Source organism: Triturus cristatus, chromosome 2_2, assembly GCF_964204655.1.
Source record: "Triturus cristatus chromosome 2_2, aTriCri1.1, whole genome shotgun sequence".
Classification (NCBI taxonomy): Eukaryota; Metazoa; Chordata; class Amphibia; order Caudata; family Salamandridae; genus Triturus; species Triturus cristatus.
In genome coordinates this window covers 13561345-13575409 of record NC_140582.1, presented here as the reverse complement: position 1 = coordinate 13575409, position 14065 = coordinate 13561345, and the positions used below count along the sequence as shown (strand labels likewise).

Below are 14065 nucleotides of genomic sequence, written 5' to 3'. Positions count from 1 at the left end.
TACCAAGCGTAGCTATTTATATTTTTCAGGTGCGCACAAGGTCTTTTCTAGGCTCGACTACTTATTAGCCCCCTCAGGAGATATACGGACAGTGCATAAAGCTTAATATCTTGCTTGGGGAATCTCTGATCATTCTCCTCTGTGGCTGATGGTGGGAAGAAGGGGGTATAGACAGCGCTCAGACTGGAGACTAAATGCGTGGGAGCTTAAGGATAAAGAGGTGAAAGGGGCAATAAGAGCAGAGACTATCTTGTTTTTCCAAGAAAACGAGGGCCCGGTGTCCTCAGACGCAATCTTGTGGGAAGCATACAAGGCAGTACTCCGGGGCAGGCTACAAGACATAATTGCGCAAAAAAGAAGGGAGGAAACACGCCAAATGGAAACCTTACAGGCTTAACTACTGGAATTGGAGGGAAACATTACCCCAGGGACTGAGACTGCTACATTAAGACAACTCGAGGTGACACAAAGGGAGCTTCGGGCACTGGCAGAGGGGGAGGTTAAGTCTCAAATTCAAGCCACACAACACCTACTCTACGAGACGGGAGATAGGACAGGGCGACTCCTTGCCTGGCTGAACCGGAAAGAAAGGGAAGTGAACTGGGTGAGCCAAATAGTGGAAGCAGACAGAAATTATAGAACAGCACATAGCATCGCGGGAGCTTTTGTGCGCTACTATGGCGAATTATATGAGGCTACGAGGATAGTGGAAGATGCCCAGATAACGACTTATCTGAACGGCATAGAGAGGCCTGCATTACGACTAGAGAACAGTGAGGCCCTAGAGGTAGATCTAACCCTAGCAGAGGTGCAAGAGGTCATTAATAAGCAAAAATCCACGAAAGCACCAGGACCAAATGGGCTACCGGCAGAGTTTTTTAAGCAATATGGCGGCGTGCTTGCTTCCCGGATACTAAATATGTTCTTGGTGGCAAGGGAAGACGTGGCGTTACCACCGGAGCTATGTCACGCCACAGTGGTGGTCATTCTAAAACCTGGTAAACCCCCAGAGAGATGCAGATCATACCCTCCCATCTCCCTACTAAATATTGAAACCAAGATTTTGGCCTCCATACTGGCGCATCGGCTCTTACAAGTAATCACCTCATTGATCCATAGAGACCAGTCAGGCTCCATGCCTAAAAGGGCAACGCGTTTTAACCTTTGTAGATTAGCGAACTGGCTTGACATAGTGAAGGACAGTCCTCTGCCTTTGATGCTGTTGTCGTTAGATGCCAAAAAGGCCTTTGATACGGTCCACTGGCCATTCATGAGACAGGTACTCATAAAATGTGGCTTTGGGCACAACCTTCAGACATGGGTGGATTTATTATACGTAAATCCCAGGGCGAGTGTTAAGGTCAGCAGATTTTTCAATCCAGAGAGGTACCAGGCAGGGCTGCCCGTTGTCCCCCCTGCTCTTTGCACTGGTCTTAGAACCACTGGCGTGCCTAATTAGAGCTAATCCAAACATAAAGGGCTTTCAGGACGCTAAAGGGCAGATGATAGATGAGCGGATATCTCTTTATGCGGATGACATCCTGCTATACATATCTAGGCCTGACACAACGCTGCCTCTTATTTTCCACCTGGTCAAAGAGTTTGGTACATATGCAGGGTATAATATTAATTGACAGAAGTCTATACCCCATTGGACACACCACGGCCCTGCACCCAATACCGGTGCACCTACACATCGCTAAAGATGGATTCAAATACCTGGGATTGTTTATCTCCACAAATGAAGCTGAATGCCTCACGCATAACATTAAGCGGGTCCTACAGGAATTCCGAGAAGATGTCGCCAGGTGGAGACGTCTCCCCCTGACATTGTTTGGGAGGGTGGTCATGTATAAAATGGTTATGCTCCCCAAGCTGCTTTATATCCTCTAAAATACATATTACAAAATCCCAGATATGATCTTTAAGGCAATAACAGAAGAGGTGCGAACATTGGTATGGGACGGTGGCCACCGCCGAGTAGCACTCCAAACTCTGCAGCGCAGTCAGTATAACAGGGGAATTGCCCTCCCAGACATACTGGACTACTATAAAGCAGAACATCTGATAGTTGTTAACGAATGGGGGCATGCACCTGCTGACCACCCCACGTACATTCTGGAGAGGTTACAATTCCAGAAGTACTCCTATCTAAATTACATTTATGGGGGCCCCGGAATTCAAAGCTTACAACCCGCAACACAACGAGTGATCGAAGCCTGGAGGGGGGGGCGGAGAAACAGATGAAATGGGAGAGGAGACTGACTAAGGGCTATATGTATGAAGCCAATTTGAGATCGCAAATGCTGAAATTCGCAGAATTTCAGCGTTTGCGATTGCAAATTAGCAGTGTGCAATGTAGCACACAAAAAACCCCTTGCAATATAAAGAATCACAAATTTTGCGATTCTTTTTTTTGGCGATTGCATTTAAGGAATCGCACATTGCTATTCCTTAAATGCAATGTAAGAAGCACAAAAGAAAGTACGATTTGGCCTTAAGGAATCGCAAATTACCACCAACTTCAAATTGGTGATAAATTGCGATTTCACTTGAAAATGCACTATTTTGCATTTTTTAAAGTGCCATGTGGTGCGCATACATGCCCTAAGGGCATGTGTGTGCGCCACATGTGCACACATGCACATTTCAGGGGTGCAACAGGGTGTCCTTTTGACACCCTGGCACCTTGAAATTGCATTCTCAATTTGTGATTCTCTAATTGCTAATAGCAAAATGAGACTGCCTTCCCATTCATTCCTATGGGCTATAGGAATAAATGGGAAGGTATTCCCTATTTGCGAATCTCAATTTGCGATTCGCAAATAAGGAATATGTGGGATTCGCAGAATTTTTAGCAAATCTCACATACATTGCATTTTGTGATTCTCAAATTGCGATTCTCTGAAAATCGCAAATTGAGAATCTCAAAACTCTATTTTCTTACATATGGCCCTAAATCTATACAGTTGTGGGAGGGTAAGCGTCTGCCAGAGTTCGCAAAACTACAGGGCTTCAGAGAGTGGAATACAATCGGGATCACAATACTAGGAGATATTATATGAAAAGGAGAATTCATAACCTTCCCAGAGCTCCAAAAGAAGTACAGTTTGTCCAAAAAACAGCAATACAGATACATACAACTCCAGCATGCATGGAGAACCTGACATGCATCCTTCCCAACGTACGCTCCCTGCACCGACACGCCATAGAGATCTGGGACCTGATCGACACCCTCTCACCCGACATCACGTCCTTCACGGAAACTTGGACAAACGCCACCTCTGGCCCCGACATCGCCACTGTCGTCCCCGATGACTAGAAGTTTCAGAGAAAAGACCGGCCGCACAGTCCAGGAGGTGAACTCGCCATCGCACACAAGATCCCCCTCTGACTCTCCACCTCCAGCACGAGTGACCCCCACTCCAACACAGAACACCTCCACTTCTAGATCTAGATGAGCCCAAGGACCATGCTACGCGGCACCCTCATCTACCGACCGCCTGGACCTCGCACCCACCACGCAACCACCATCGCCGAACTTGCCGCACCCCACGCCATCATCTCCACGGACTACATTCTACCCGGGGACCTGAACTTCCACCTCGACAACAGCAACGACCCCGACTCGACCACTCTCCTCGACAACCTTGCCAACCTTGGACTGAAGCAGCTGACTGAAGCAGCTCATCAACACGCCCACCCACAGACCAGGTCACACTCTCGACCCCATTTTCTCAGGAGGGACCAACATCCGCTTCAGCCACACCACCCAACCGCCCTGGACCGACCACCACTGCGTCCATTTCACCTTCAACACCACCACCGCACCCAAACCCGCCCCGCACCCACCACGACGGAAATGGAGCAAGGTCACAGAGGAACACCTTAGCACCACCCTACGTCAAACCCCCCCCATCACCACGAACGACACCAACTTCGCAGCCAGGGAATTTCACCGCTGGATCTCCCACTGCGCCGACAAGCTCGCACCCCTCCGCCCCCGACAAACAACGCCCTCTAAAAGCCGCCTGATTCACCGCTGAACTTCAAGAAGCCAGATGCTCCTGCAGACGCCTAGAGAAATCCTGGCGAAACCTGAGAACCACGGAATCACGGAACAACTACAAGAGCGCCCTGAAGGAGTACCACCAACGCATAAGAGACACCAAACGGACCTGCATAAGAGACAAAGTCCAGACCAACGTATCCAACACCAAGGAACTGTTCAATGTCATACAGCAGTTTGCCAAACCCACCACGGACGTCACACCCTCCCAGGAACTCTGCGACAAGCTCAGTTTCTACTTCCATCTGAAGATCAAGGCCATCTATGACAACTTCAACAAACCAATGATGAACACCACCCCCCTACTCACCGCCGCCAACAAACCTACCATCACATCCTGGGATCCTGCAACCGTCGAACTCATCACCACAACCATGAAGAAAACCCACTCCGGAGCCCCAACGGACCCTTGCTCACCGCACATATTCCACAGAGCCGCCGCCTCCATCGCACCCGAACTAGGACGAACCATCAACGCCTCCCTCTGGTCAGGCATCTGCCCAGACGACTGGAAACGGGCAGAGGTAAAACCCTTCCTCAAGAAACCTACGGCCGACCCCACGGACCTGAAGAACTACCAGCCCATCTCTCTCCTCCCCTTTGCGGCCAAAGTCACCGAGAGAATCGTAAACATGCAGCTGACCACCTTCATAGAAGAGAACTCCATCCTGGACGCCTCTCAGTCTGGGTTCCGCAGCAACCACAGTACCGAGACCGCCCTCCTTGCAGCAACTGACGACATCCGCATGCTACTGGATCAGGGACACACCACAACCCTCATCCTTCTAGACCTCTCCGCAGCTTTCGACACTGTCTCACATTGCACGCTCGCTGCCAGACTTCACGACGCGGGAATACAAAGAGCTGCCCTTGACTGGATCCGATCCTTCCTCTCCGATAGAATATGACTCCCGCCCTTCCTCTCCAAAACCACGGAAATCAGCTGCGGAGTACCCCAGGGATCATCTCTCGGGCCCACGCTCTTCAACATCAACATGATGACCCCCCTCGCCGCCATCGTCAGACTGCATGGTCTCAACATCGTATCCTATGCTGACGACACCCAACTCATCCTCTCGCTCACGAAGAATCGCAAAGACACCAGACTCTGCTTCCAGGAAGGAATGAAGAACGTGGCAGCCTGGATGAAGGACAGCTGCCTGCAGCTAAACTCAGAGAAAACCGAGATCCTCATCCTCGGACCCTGCACCACCGCCTGGGACAACACCTCGTGGCCACCCGCCCTCGGGAACCCACCCCCACAGACCACGCTCGGAACCTCGGCATCATCCTTGACTCCTCCCTCTCTATGAACCGCTAGATCAACGCCGTCGCCTCCACCAGCTTCAACTGCCTTCGCATCCTCCGTAAGACCTTCAAATGGATCCCCCCCGACTGCAGAAAGACCGTCACCCACACACTCATAACCAGCAGACTGGACTACGGCAACGCCCTCTACGCCGGAATCATCAAAACTCTTCTACGCAAACTACAAACCATCCAGAACGCCGCAGCCAGACTCGTCCTCAGGACACCACGCCATGAACACATGACCCAACACCTACGAGGCCTCCACTGGCTCCCCTTCGAAAAGAGGGTCACCTTCAAACTCCTCACCCACGCCTACAAATCCCTCAACAACATCGGACCCAATTACCTCAACGAAAGACTATCCTTCCACGTACCCAAGAGTGTTTACGCTGTAGGGCTGATAAAGGGTCTTACATTCATACACTGTGGGAATGCCACTTAATACGCAGATATTGGTTACGGATAGTAACAGAGCTTAACAATATACTCGAATCTCAGATCCCAATTGATCCAAAATACATTCTTCTAGGCATACACACAGAGGTTGACATTCCCAGACAAACTCCTACTGAGTAACCTAGGGCTCATTGTCGCAAAGAGATATTTTGCAAAATATTGGGGTAGCGCAGAATTGCCCACAATAACTGAATGGCAGGCAAATATGGATTTATACATGGGGCGGAAAAAACAGTATACTCTGCCAGAGGGTGCCCTAGGAAGTTAGGAAGATATGGCAGCCGTGGTTGGCCTATTATGGACTAGAGGTGGGAGATGAGGGCCCTATCGCGACGCAGTCTAGCACACAGGGGGTCCACATTGCAGGGCAGCACATTCTGAGTCCATCAGGGAGACAACCTAAATAAGACATGTTTAATACATGGGAGGTGATGATGAGGGGGAATTGTCAAAAGGACTTATGTTATGGTTTGGCCTGCAGTTAATAAATACTGGTTAAAGATTATACTCCTAATTTCTGTAACGTATGGGATATTCCTGCTGATGTTTCGGCTGATGTTTTTGAAAATAAATAAAAACAGTTTTAAAAAAAAAGAGTGTTACCCAAAACATACTTGACAGTACCAAAACTAGCATCCATGAGTTCTACTACATCTTTCCACTTTGTGGGACAAGCCCAGGTTATATGTCCCCACATTCTCACAGTCAAACACTGTGAAAGTGAAGTTATTAGAAGAGGGAGGGGATTTCTTCTCTGTCGTAAATGATGATACGTCCGAGCAGGGAGTCATCGCTACTTTCCCTGAACACCTCAGAGTTGAAGATTTTTTTATATGCTTTTCCTGTATTGTCCTCACTACTGTGCCCTTCATTGCCCGTGGAGCTTTGAATAGCAGTATTCAAAGTTAACTTGTCATGTTGCTTTATCCACTTTTGGACAGTTAAGAGGAAGAGTATTCACAAACTGTTCTGAATAGATTTTATCCACTATCTCTTGTTTTGAAGAGCTACTTGCCCCCCAAATCCTTAATTGAAAGAAAGAAAAAAGGATAACTGGTATTGTCTCCTGGTAAGTCTCTTTACAGGCTAAATCAAATTCAATATGTTTGTTCATCTATACCTATCTGCTCTAAAATGGCTCCTTTAATATCTGAATATAGGTGGTCCCAAAGGGATTAGCAGATCGGTAGGCTACTTGGATGCCTCCCACAAGGACTGGCCCGAGATAATTTCTCAATTCTTTTGACGGCCAGATTGCCGCCTCTGCAGTACGTTTAAACTTACTAATCACATAATTATCAGGGTCCTCCCCTGGAGTAAATTTTTGTAAGGAAATGGAGATCATATGCATGTTGCCCCTAGGTTGTGATAGCACATCCACTAAATTACCCATGGTGGCAGACTCGGCCATACCACTTGAGTCAATTGTTTGGCTTGAATTTGGCGGTTGTGTTGGAAATTCTTCTTATCCTGTTCTGCCACTTTCACATATTTCTATAAGGCCCATTCCAACTTCTCTGTTCCTCAGCCAATTGGTGAACCAGGCCTCAACCCCCCCCCCCCCCCCCCCCGGTACCGCCGTCTCGAGCGGCCTGGGAAAGGGACCTTGCAATCCAACTAGATGATACACAATGGGCACGCATAGGCTCCCTCACACGCACAGTGTCATGCAACGCCAGGTTTAAGTTAAAGCATTTCAACTTCCTACACCAAACTTATTTAACCCCGGTGTCCCTAAAACATATCTCTAGTGACAGGGGAGATTGCTGCCCTAGATGTGCCGCGGAGAAGGCGGGTTTCTTACACTTGGCATGGGATTGTCCAATGGTCCGGCACTTCTGGATAGAGGTGGTGGGAAGGATTGTGGCAGCCACTGGCCTTCGGATGGCGCCTGAACCCTTGTCTTGTTTGTTGGCGCTGGTCCGGAAGCCTAAGAAACAGAAATTCCCATATAAGCTTTTACAATTAATGCTGGTGCTCGCCAGGCACAGGGTAGCTATAACTTGGATGGGGCAAAGGGCCCCAGAGGTGCGTTTGTGAATGGTCCCTAGCTGAAGAGGTCCACATGAAACTTACCAGGAGGGATAAGAAGTTGCAAGAAGATCTACTACTTTGGCGTGACGTGTCACTCTGGGTTGGCGGAGGGGGGATCCTCTTCACAAGAGGCAACCGACAGCAAGGGGAGTGGGTTGGATATTGGTGGGGGTCCAATCACGATGGGGGGCGGGAGAGTTGACCCTAGTAAGGTATGCAGTGGACTTAAGTAATGTGCCCGGATTCTTCCCTCACTGTGATATGATTGTAAATGATTTTCTCTTTTCCCCACTGTACATTTCCCTCCCGGATGCCACCTTTTGCCCTATAAGCCATTGATTTTTTTGCAAATCTGTTTTTATTGCTTTTTTAGGTATAGTAAAGAAAAATACATGGTTCGGTAGGATACATTACACACAGAAGTACATGAACATATGCAGGTTGCTGATCCGTGCCCGGCCTAGCAAGCTGAATATCCCCCGCAATCAAGTAATGTGCCAACCGCCACCCGCCCGGGAGCCGGCTGCATTTACCTCATCAGTTCTGGTGTTGTCTCTTAAAGAGGGGCAGCAGCCACCATATACCAGCCACTTAGCCGTACATGCAAATGTATGTCGCCCAAGCAACTTAGGCATTGAGAACAGATAAGTCACAAACAAGTCCAAAGAAAACTCAGAACAGTGGCAGCGTGAACAGTTGTACACAGAGTGCTCCCCCCCTGTCCCACCCACGACTCCCCTCCCCCTCCGGTCATCCCCGGGATCGCCCCCCCAACCCCCATGATTGCAACCGTCCCCATGTGGCCGCAGGCGCCCCTATCTGCGAGTCAGAGGCAGCAGGGACTATGCTATCCCGTCTACGGGGCAGCCGATAGCACGCCGTCGCTCGCGCAGGCATTCCCAGCCATCCCCGCGTGGCCTGTGTGACCCTCCCCCTCTAAGCGCCAGAGCTCAGCAAGCAGCTGCTCCCAGCGATCCGCCATAGGTTCCTTCCGCAGCCCCAGGGTTTCCTCCCTGCGGATGGCCGTCCCCTCCGCCCTAGCCCACGCCTGGAATGAGGAGCTCCATGCCCGTGTGTGTGTGGTGAGTCATGTGCCTTCCATCTCCTGGTGATGAGGCGCTTTGCTACTACGAGCCCCAGGTCCATGAATCGGGACGTTGCCTTGTCTTTGGGCGATCTTTTGAAGTGTTGTAAAATGTGCTCGGGCCAGTCAAATGGGATGTTGCGACCCACACTCCCCTGCAGCAGCCCATTGACCTCTCTCCAATAGGCGCTCAACCCAGGGCAGCTCCACAGCATGTGTAAAAACCCCGCCCCCAGTTCTCCGCACCTAGGGCAGAGTGCGTCATTGCGGCGAAAGTACCTGTTAATCAACTCAGGTGTGAGGTAGGCCCTGTGTACTATGAACAGCTGGATTTGGCGGAACCGCATATTTCTGGGGCACGCACTGGGCCTTTAAGAACCCTCTCCCACTCCTTGTCTGCGAATGGCCTCCCCAGGTCCTGCTCCCACTCGATGCGGAGCGGGCTCAGACTAACCGCCGTGTGCTCCCGCAACGAAGCCGCGAACCAGCGGACCAGATGCCCGCCCCTCCCCATGACGTGCAGGTATTGCATGGTTAGGTGCTGGCGAGGCTCCGTAGTCATGTTCCCCCATTTGGCGGTAAACCTCGCCAGGAGCGAGCGGTGTGTGAGGAACCCGCCGGGCGGGAGCCCTTCCTCCGACACCAAGGTCTCATACGGTATAAGCTCACCGTCTCTGTATTGGTCCCCCAGCGTGTGCACATCTGCCTCCCACCAGCCCGTCAGTGCAGGGGCCGCAAGCACCCCTCCGCCTCCGGGGGAGCCCTCCAGGGGTATTGCCGGCGCGTATGGAACAACCGCGCGAGTGAGGTACAGAGCCCTCCGGAAGCACCTGTGTGCCACAGCTAGGAGGAGCGGCAGCGGTCCCGTGACCGTAGCTAGGGGGTGAAAGAGTCCGGTCACACGTTCCAGCGAATAGGGTGCCTCTGCCGTGGCCGTGTCGTCCCTGCCTCTATCAGCCAGCCAGCGGGCTACCCATTGTAGCTGAGCGGCCAGGTAGTAGTGTTCAAAACAAGGAGCCGCCAGTGCCCTATAAGCCATTGATAATATCAATGATATGCCTACATATACTGACTTGATGCCAAATGCTTCTTTTTTTTGTATTTGTATTTTGTAAACTCAAAAATAAAGTTAAAAAAAATACGGACTCCTTTTAGTTATATCCCACTTCTGACACCACTTGTGGAGGGAGTGGTACAGGTTGACCAATAAATCTTTGCCAAACACACCTCTCCTGACAAAAAAAAACACAGAAGGGGAATTTATTGGCCTTATTATTAAAGCCCTGATAAAGTGTCAAAATACTTCCAACAATTATTGTAGTCCGAGTGTCCTATTTGAACTTTCCTCTAGGTTCTTTTGGCCCAATGAGCAATGTCTCTCTTTCTGTTCCTTCAATGTGGATGGTGTAGGATCTCTTTCCTATGGACTTCATGTCTCGTGGGCCAAGGACCCTTGGCAGAAAATAAGATTAGTATCAGTAAAATGATTTAGACAAAAACAAATGACCCCATTCTCTTTCCCATGGTTGCATTTGTGGGGTTTATTGGCACTGAAGTTTTTCCTCCTGCTCTATCTTCCCACCTGCATTGCAATGAGGGTTTCTTTACCCCGTCTACCTGAGACCACAACTTAGGAGTCATGAACCTCCTATAAGCCGTGGCAGGTCCGGTACAGTGAAAAGTCAGGTCTCCTCGGGTGCCTGCTCTCCTTCATCTAGGTTAAGGGCTTTGTATTGTTTGCACTCCCCTGCGCCTTTCAGATTACCCCAGGTCTGCAGCGATTTTTGCTCTCTGGCCTTCTTCCAAGTCGTCCGGGCCTCTGCAGCGGTGTTCCCTCTTTTTTGGGCTTTGGGTTTCTCTCTTGGGTCCCACAGCAGTCTCTGGTGGGCTGTCAGCTTCTTCCGTGGAGGGTTATGGCTTGCCTCCATGTACCTATTCAAGCCACAAGACGTTGCAATCCACTTTAAGTAGTCTCTCTTTTCTGGCCATCCACCAATTGATTGTCCCTTTTCCCTTTCTGCCCTATCTTCTCTACGTAGTGTGTATTTCACTTCTAACTGTGTGTCTTTTCTATTTCCTACAGTTTGCAGGAACACAGAACATCATAGGAGCGGACTAGACACCCCAGGTAAGTCGGTGCTACATTGAGTATCTGCTGGAGACAAGAGTCTTCTGATCTCCACCTCTCCTAGATGACTTCCCCAAACTATCAGTGACAAATCAGTCATCACCGTCAGCTCTGGGTGGGGCAGGGCGAGAAGTATGCCGACAAACATCCGGAGTAACACCGAAAGGGACAAAAATTATGAGGAAGTTGCCTAGCAGTGAGTAGAAAGACCCAAGGAATGCACAGTGGTCCAGCTCTATTTAAAACATTCCAGGGCAGAATCAGCCCTCTCACCAAACAAGCAAGACCTGTCAGAAGGCAGGTTCATTAGTGGTGCCTGCACGTCTCCAGAGAAGACCGTGGATCTCATCAATGTGTGATACTAAAGCACCACGCTGATTCTAACTACTCTGCTCAAGCAATCAGTAGTGTCCAATCTGGAAAGCATAACATATAATGGCTGCCTCCTCTGCATTCTGAATGGCTGGCGCCAGAGAGGTCTGAAATTCTTCAAAGCATGCTGGCAAGATCTCCTTGGCCGCGTCCCAGAGTGCATGTGATTGTCATCCTAACAAGCAGCAGGTATTGACTGACTGCTGAAACATGCCGCCTTATGAAAACATTTGATTCCCAACTGTCTCAATTCTCTTCGACTCTCTGTCTTGGGGGGGCAGGAGGGTTGTATGGAAAGAATTGGGGTTTAACCTGCTAGTGGAAGCTTGAACCACCAGACTTTCTGCATAGGGTGCTGTGTTAAAAAATCAGGGTCACCTATCGTCGGTTATGCAGATCTGTAAAGCGCACTATGACCCGGGAGGGTATCCCGGAGCTAAGCAGGTGTGAGTCTAGGCACACCTAGGGCCTAATGGGACTACTCCAAAAGCCAGTTCTTCAGCTTCTTGCAGAATTCAAAAACTGAGGAGGAGGCCCTTATTTGTAGTGATGTCTGACAACCTGCCTGTTCACTGATGGACACGAACAAGGTCTAGCCCTGGAGCCCAGTAGTGTGTAGGTCAGGGCCACACTGACTTGCAGCAGATGTTTGGAAGAGGCTTGTCCAGGCTGCAGAAAGTCAATTAAGATGTGTGTTTTGACTTCCGTTGAAGGACGACGCAAGTCTAATAACTCGGGTGCATAGCGTGTCACCATAGCAAAGAAAGCACTTTCCTCTGTCAATGGCCTGCGAGGGAAACCAGGCCAGTGTCCAGGGAAGTGTCCAACCCACTGACCTACTGTATATAAACATAAAAGTTGTCATTGTAGTGTGGGGTAACATACCCATAGTTTCCATCGTCATCTATGAAGGCTAGTTGAATCTGCAAATTTGGGATGCAACCTCAGTCAAAGCACAGATGAATTCAGCTCGTAGACAAAAACAGCTATTGGTACAATGTTCTCCTCTGGCACCGGTGGTGTCAGAACCCATGTTAATGTCAAAGGAATTGGTGTGGATTTTGGAGCTGGAGTGGGTGTCGGGACCAAAGGCTTTGGGGAACCAGAGATGTGCTCAGAAGGCACAGACAGGATGCACTGGTGGAAACCCATATGGAGGCCTCTGTGAATCCTTGGAGCCCAAAGTAGTGTAGGAGGAAGCTGGAAGGGTGAAAAAGATCAGAAACGGGGCCGCTTTAAAAGCTTTAATCAATTGCAATGTCGCAGATGGGAAACTACGTACATCGGCATCGGCATCAGCTGCGGAATTGGTTTCTCAGTTGGGGTTTGGGTGCAAGAACAAGAGACACCCTGACATCCTTGTGACTTCTCAGTCAGAGAGTGGCAGGACTGGGACGATTCCCACTTAGCCTACTTGTGGTTCTGCTTCGACTTCGATTTACTGGAAGACTTTGAATCGGATGATACACTGGCACGGGAATAGCCCTAAGAGCAATAGAGGGTCCCTGCCCTTGACTTCGAGTGGGACTCACATGATTTCTTAGTGTATTGTGACGTACAGATTCACTTCCCAATCCTGGATTCCCTCCGGATTCATGAGGGCAAACACTTCGCATGACTTGGATTTGTGCCCAGAATCCAAACACCAAAGACATACCTCATATGGGTCTGTCACAGATATTTGCTTGCAACAGTCTCGACAAATCTTAAACCCTGTAGTTTTAGGAGGGGATATATTTCCTGGCACACACATTTGTAGACTAAATGTAAAGACAAAACTAGTCAACTGATGAGAAAAAAAGTAGTAGCGAGCTATGGACCAGTGTAAAAAGACACAGCAAGAAATGAACGGAAATTGGCACACAGCTTATATGCGGCTCCAGTCATCTCTTCCGGTACTCGTTTCCAGGGCAGCACAAAGTCAAAGCGGAGCCACACAGCACCACCTACCAACAATGTTAAATCTTCCGAATCCAGTCTGGCACCTGGTGATATTGTAAAGGTGAGGAATCTGCTGTTCGTTTTATCCTTCAGAAAATCATATATAAACTTAATTAGAAATGGCATTTTTCATGTCTAAATGAAAGATTCCTTTAAGTTCCTCTCCATGTGCAGAATCTCTTGCAGTCTTTTCACCACCTGAACTCAACACGATAGCTCAACACGATAGCTCCATGAAGTGTTTGCGTGTGAAGCTATGTGTCTGCAGGCAGACTTCTTGGCCTGCTGTTGCTCACCTCCCCTGAGGTGGGTCCAGGAGTAAGGAAGCAAAATGCAGACTATAACACTGAGTGACACTACAATTATCTAAAGCTGTCCTTTGGACTGATACAAAATGTGAATGGCAACAGCAACAAACAATGGCGGAAGGATGCTGACCCACTGTCCTACTCCACATATTGTGCCCTGTAAGCTGGTGCCAACATTTTAATGACGCTCCAGCAAAGTAATAGCTAAATGTGACAGATCTAAAGCTCCTATATGTATTATTTTCTTTTTTTGAGTAGACAATATGTATTGGCTGCCTGTAATTCACTCAGCTTTTTATTGGCATCCATTTGCATGTATAAAATCGCACTGTCTTGTTTAATTCAGAAAGGCATAACAAAAC

At 49.2% G+C, this 14065-nt stretch overlaps 1 protein-coding gene across 1 annotated transcript in view; it reads right to left on the bottom strand.

Annotated features, from left to right (window-relative positions):
* Positions 1-14065, bottom strand: part of IDUA (alpha-L-iduronidase) — a 1533398-nt gene that overhangs the window by 672124 nt on the left and 847209 nt on the right. The window lies entirely within an intron of this gene.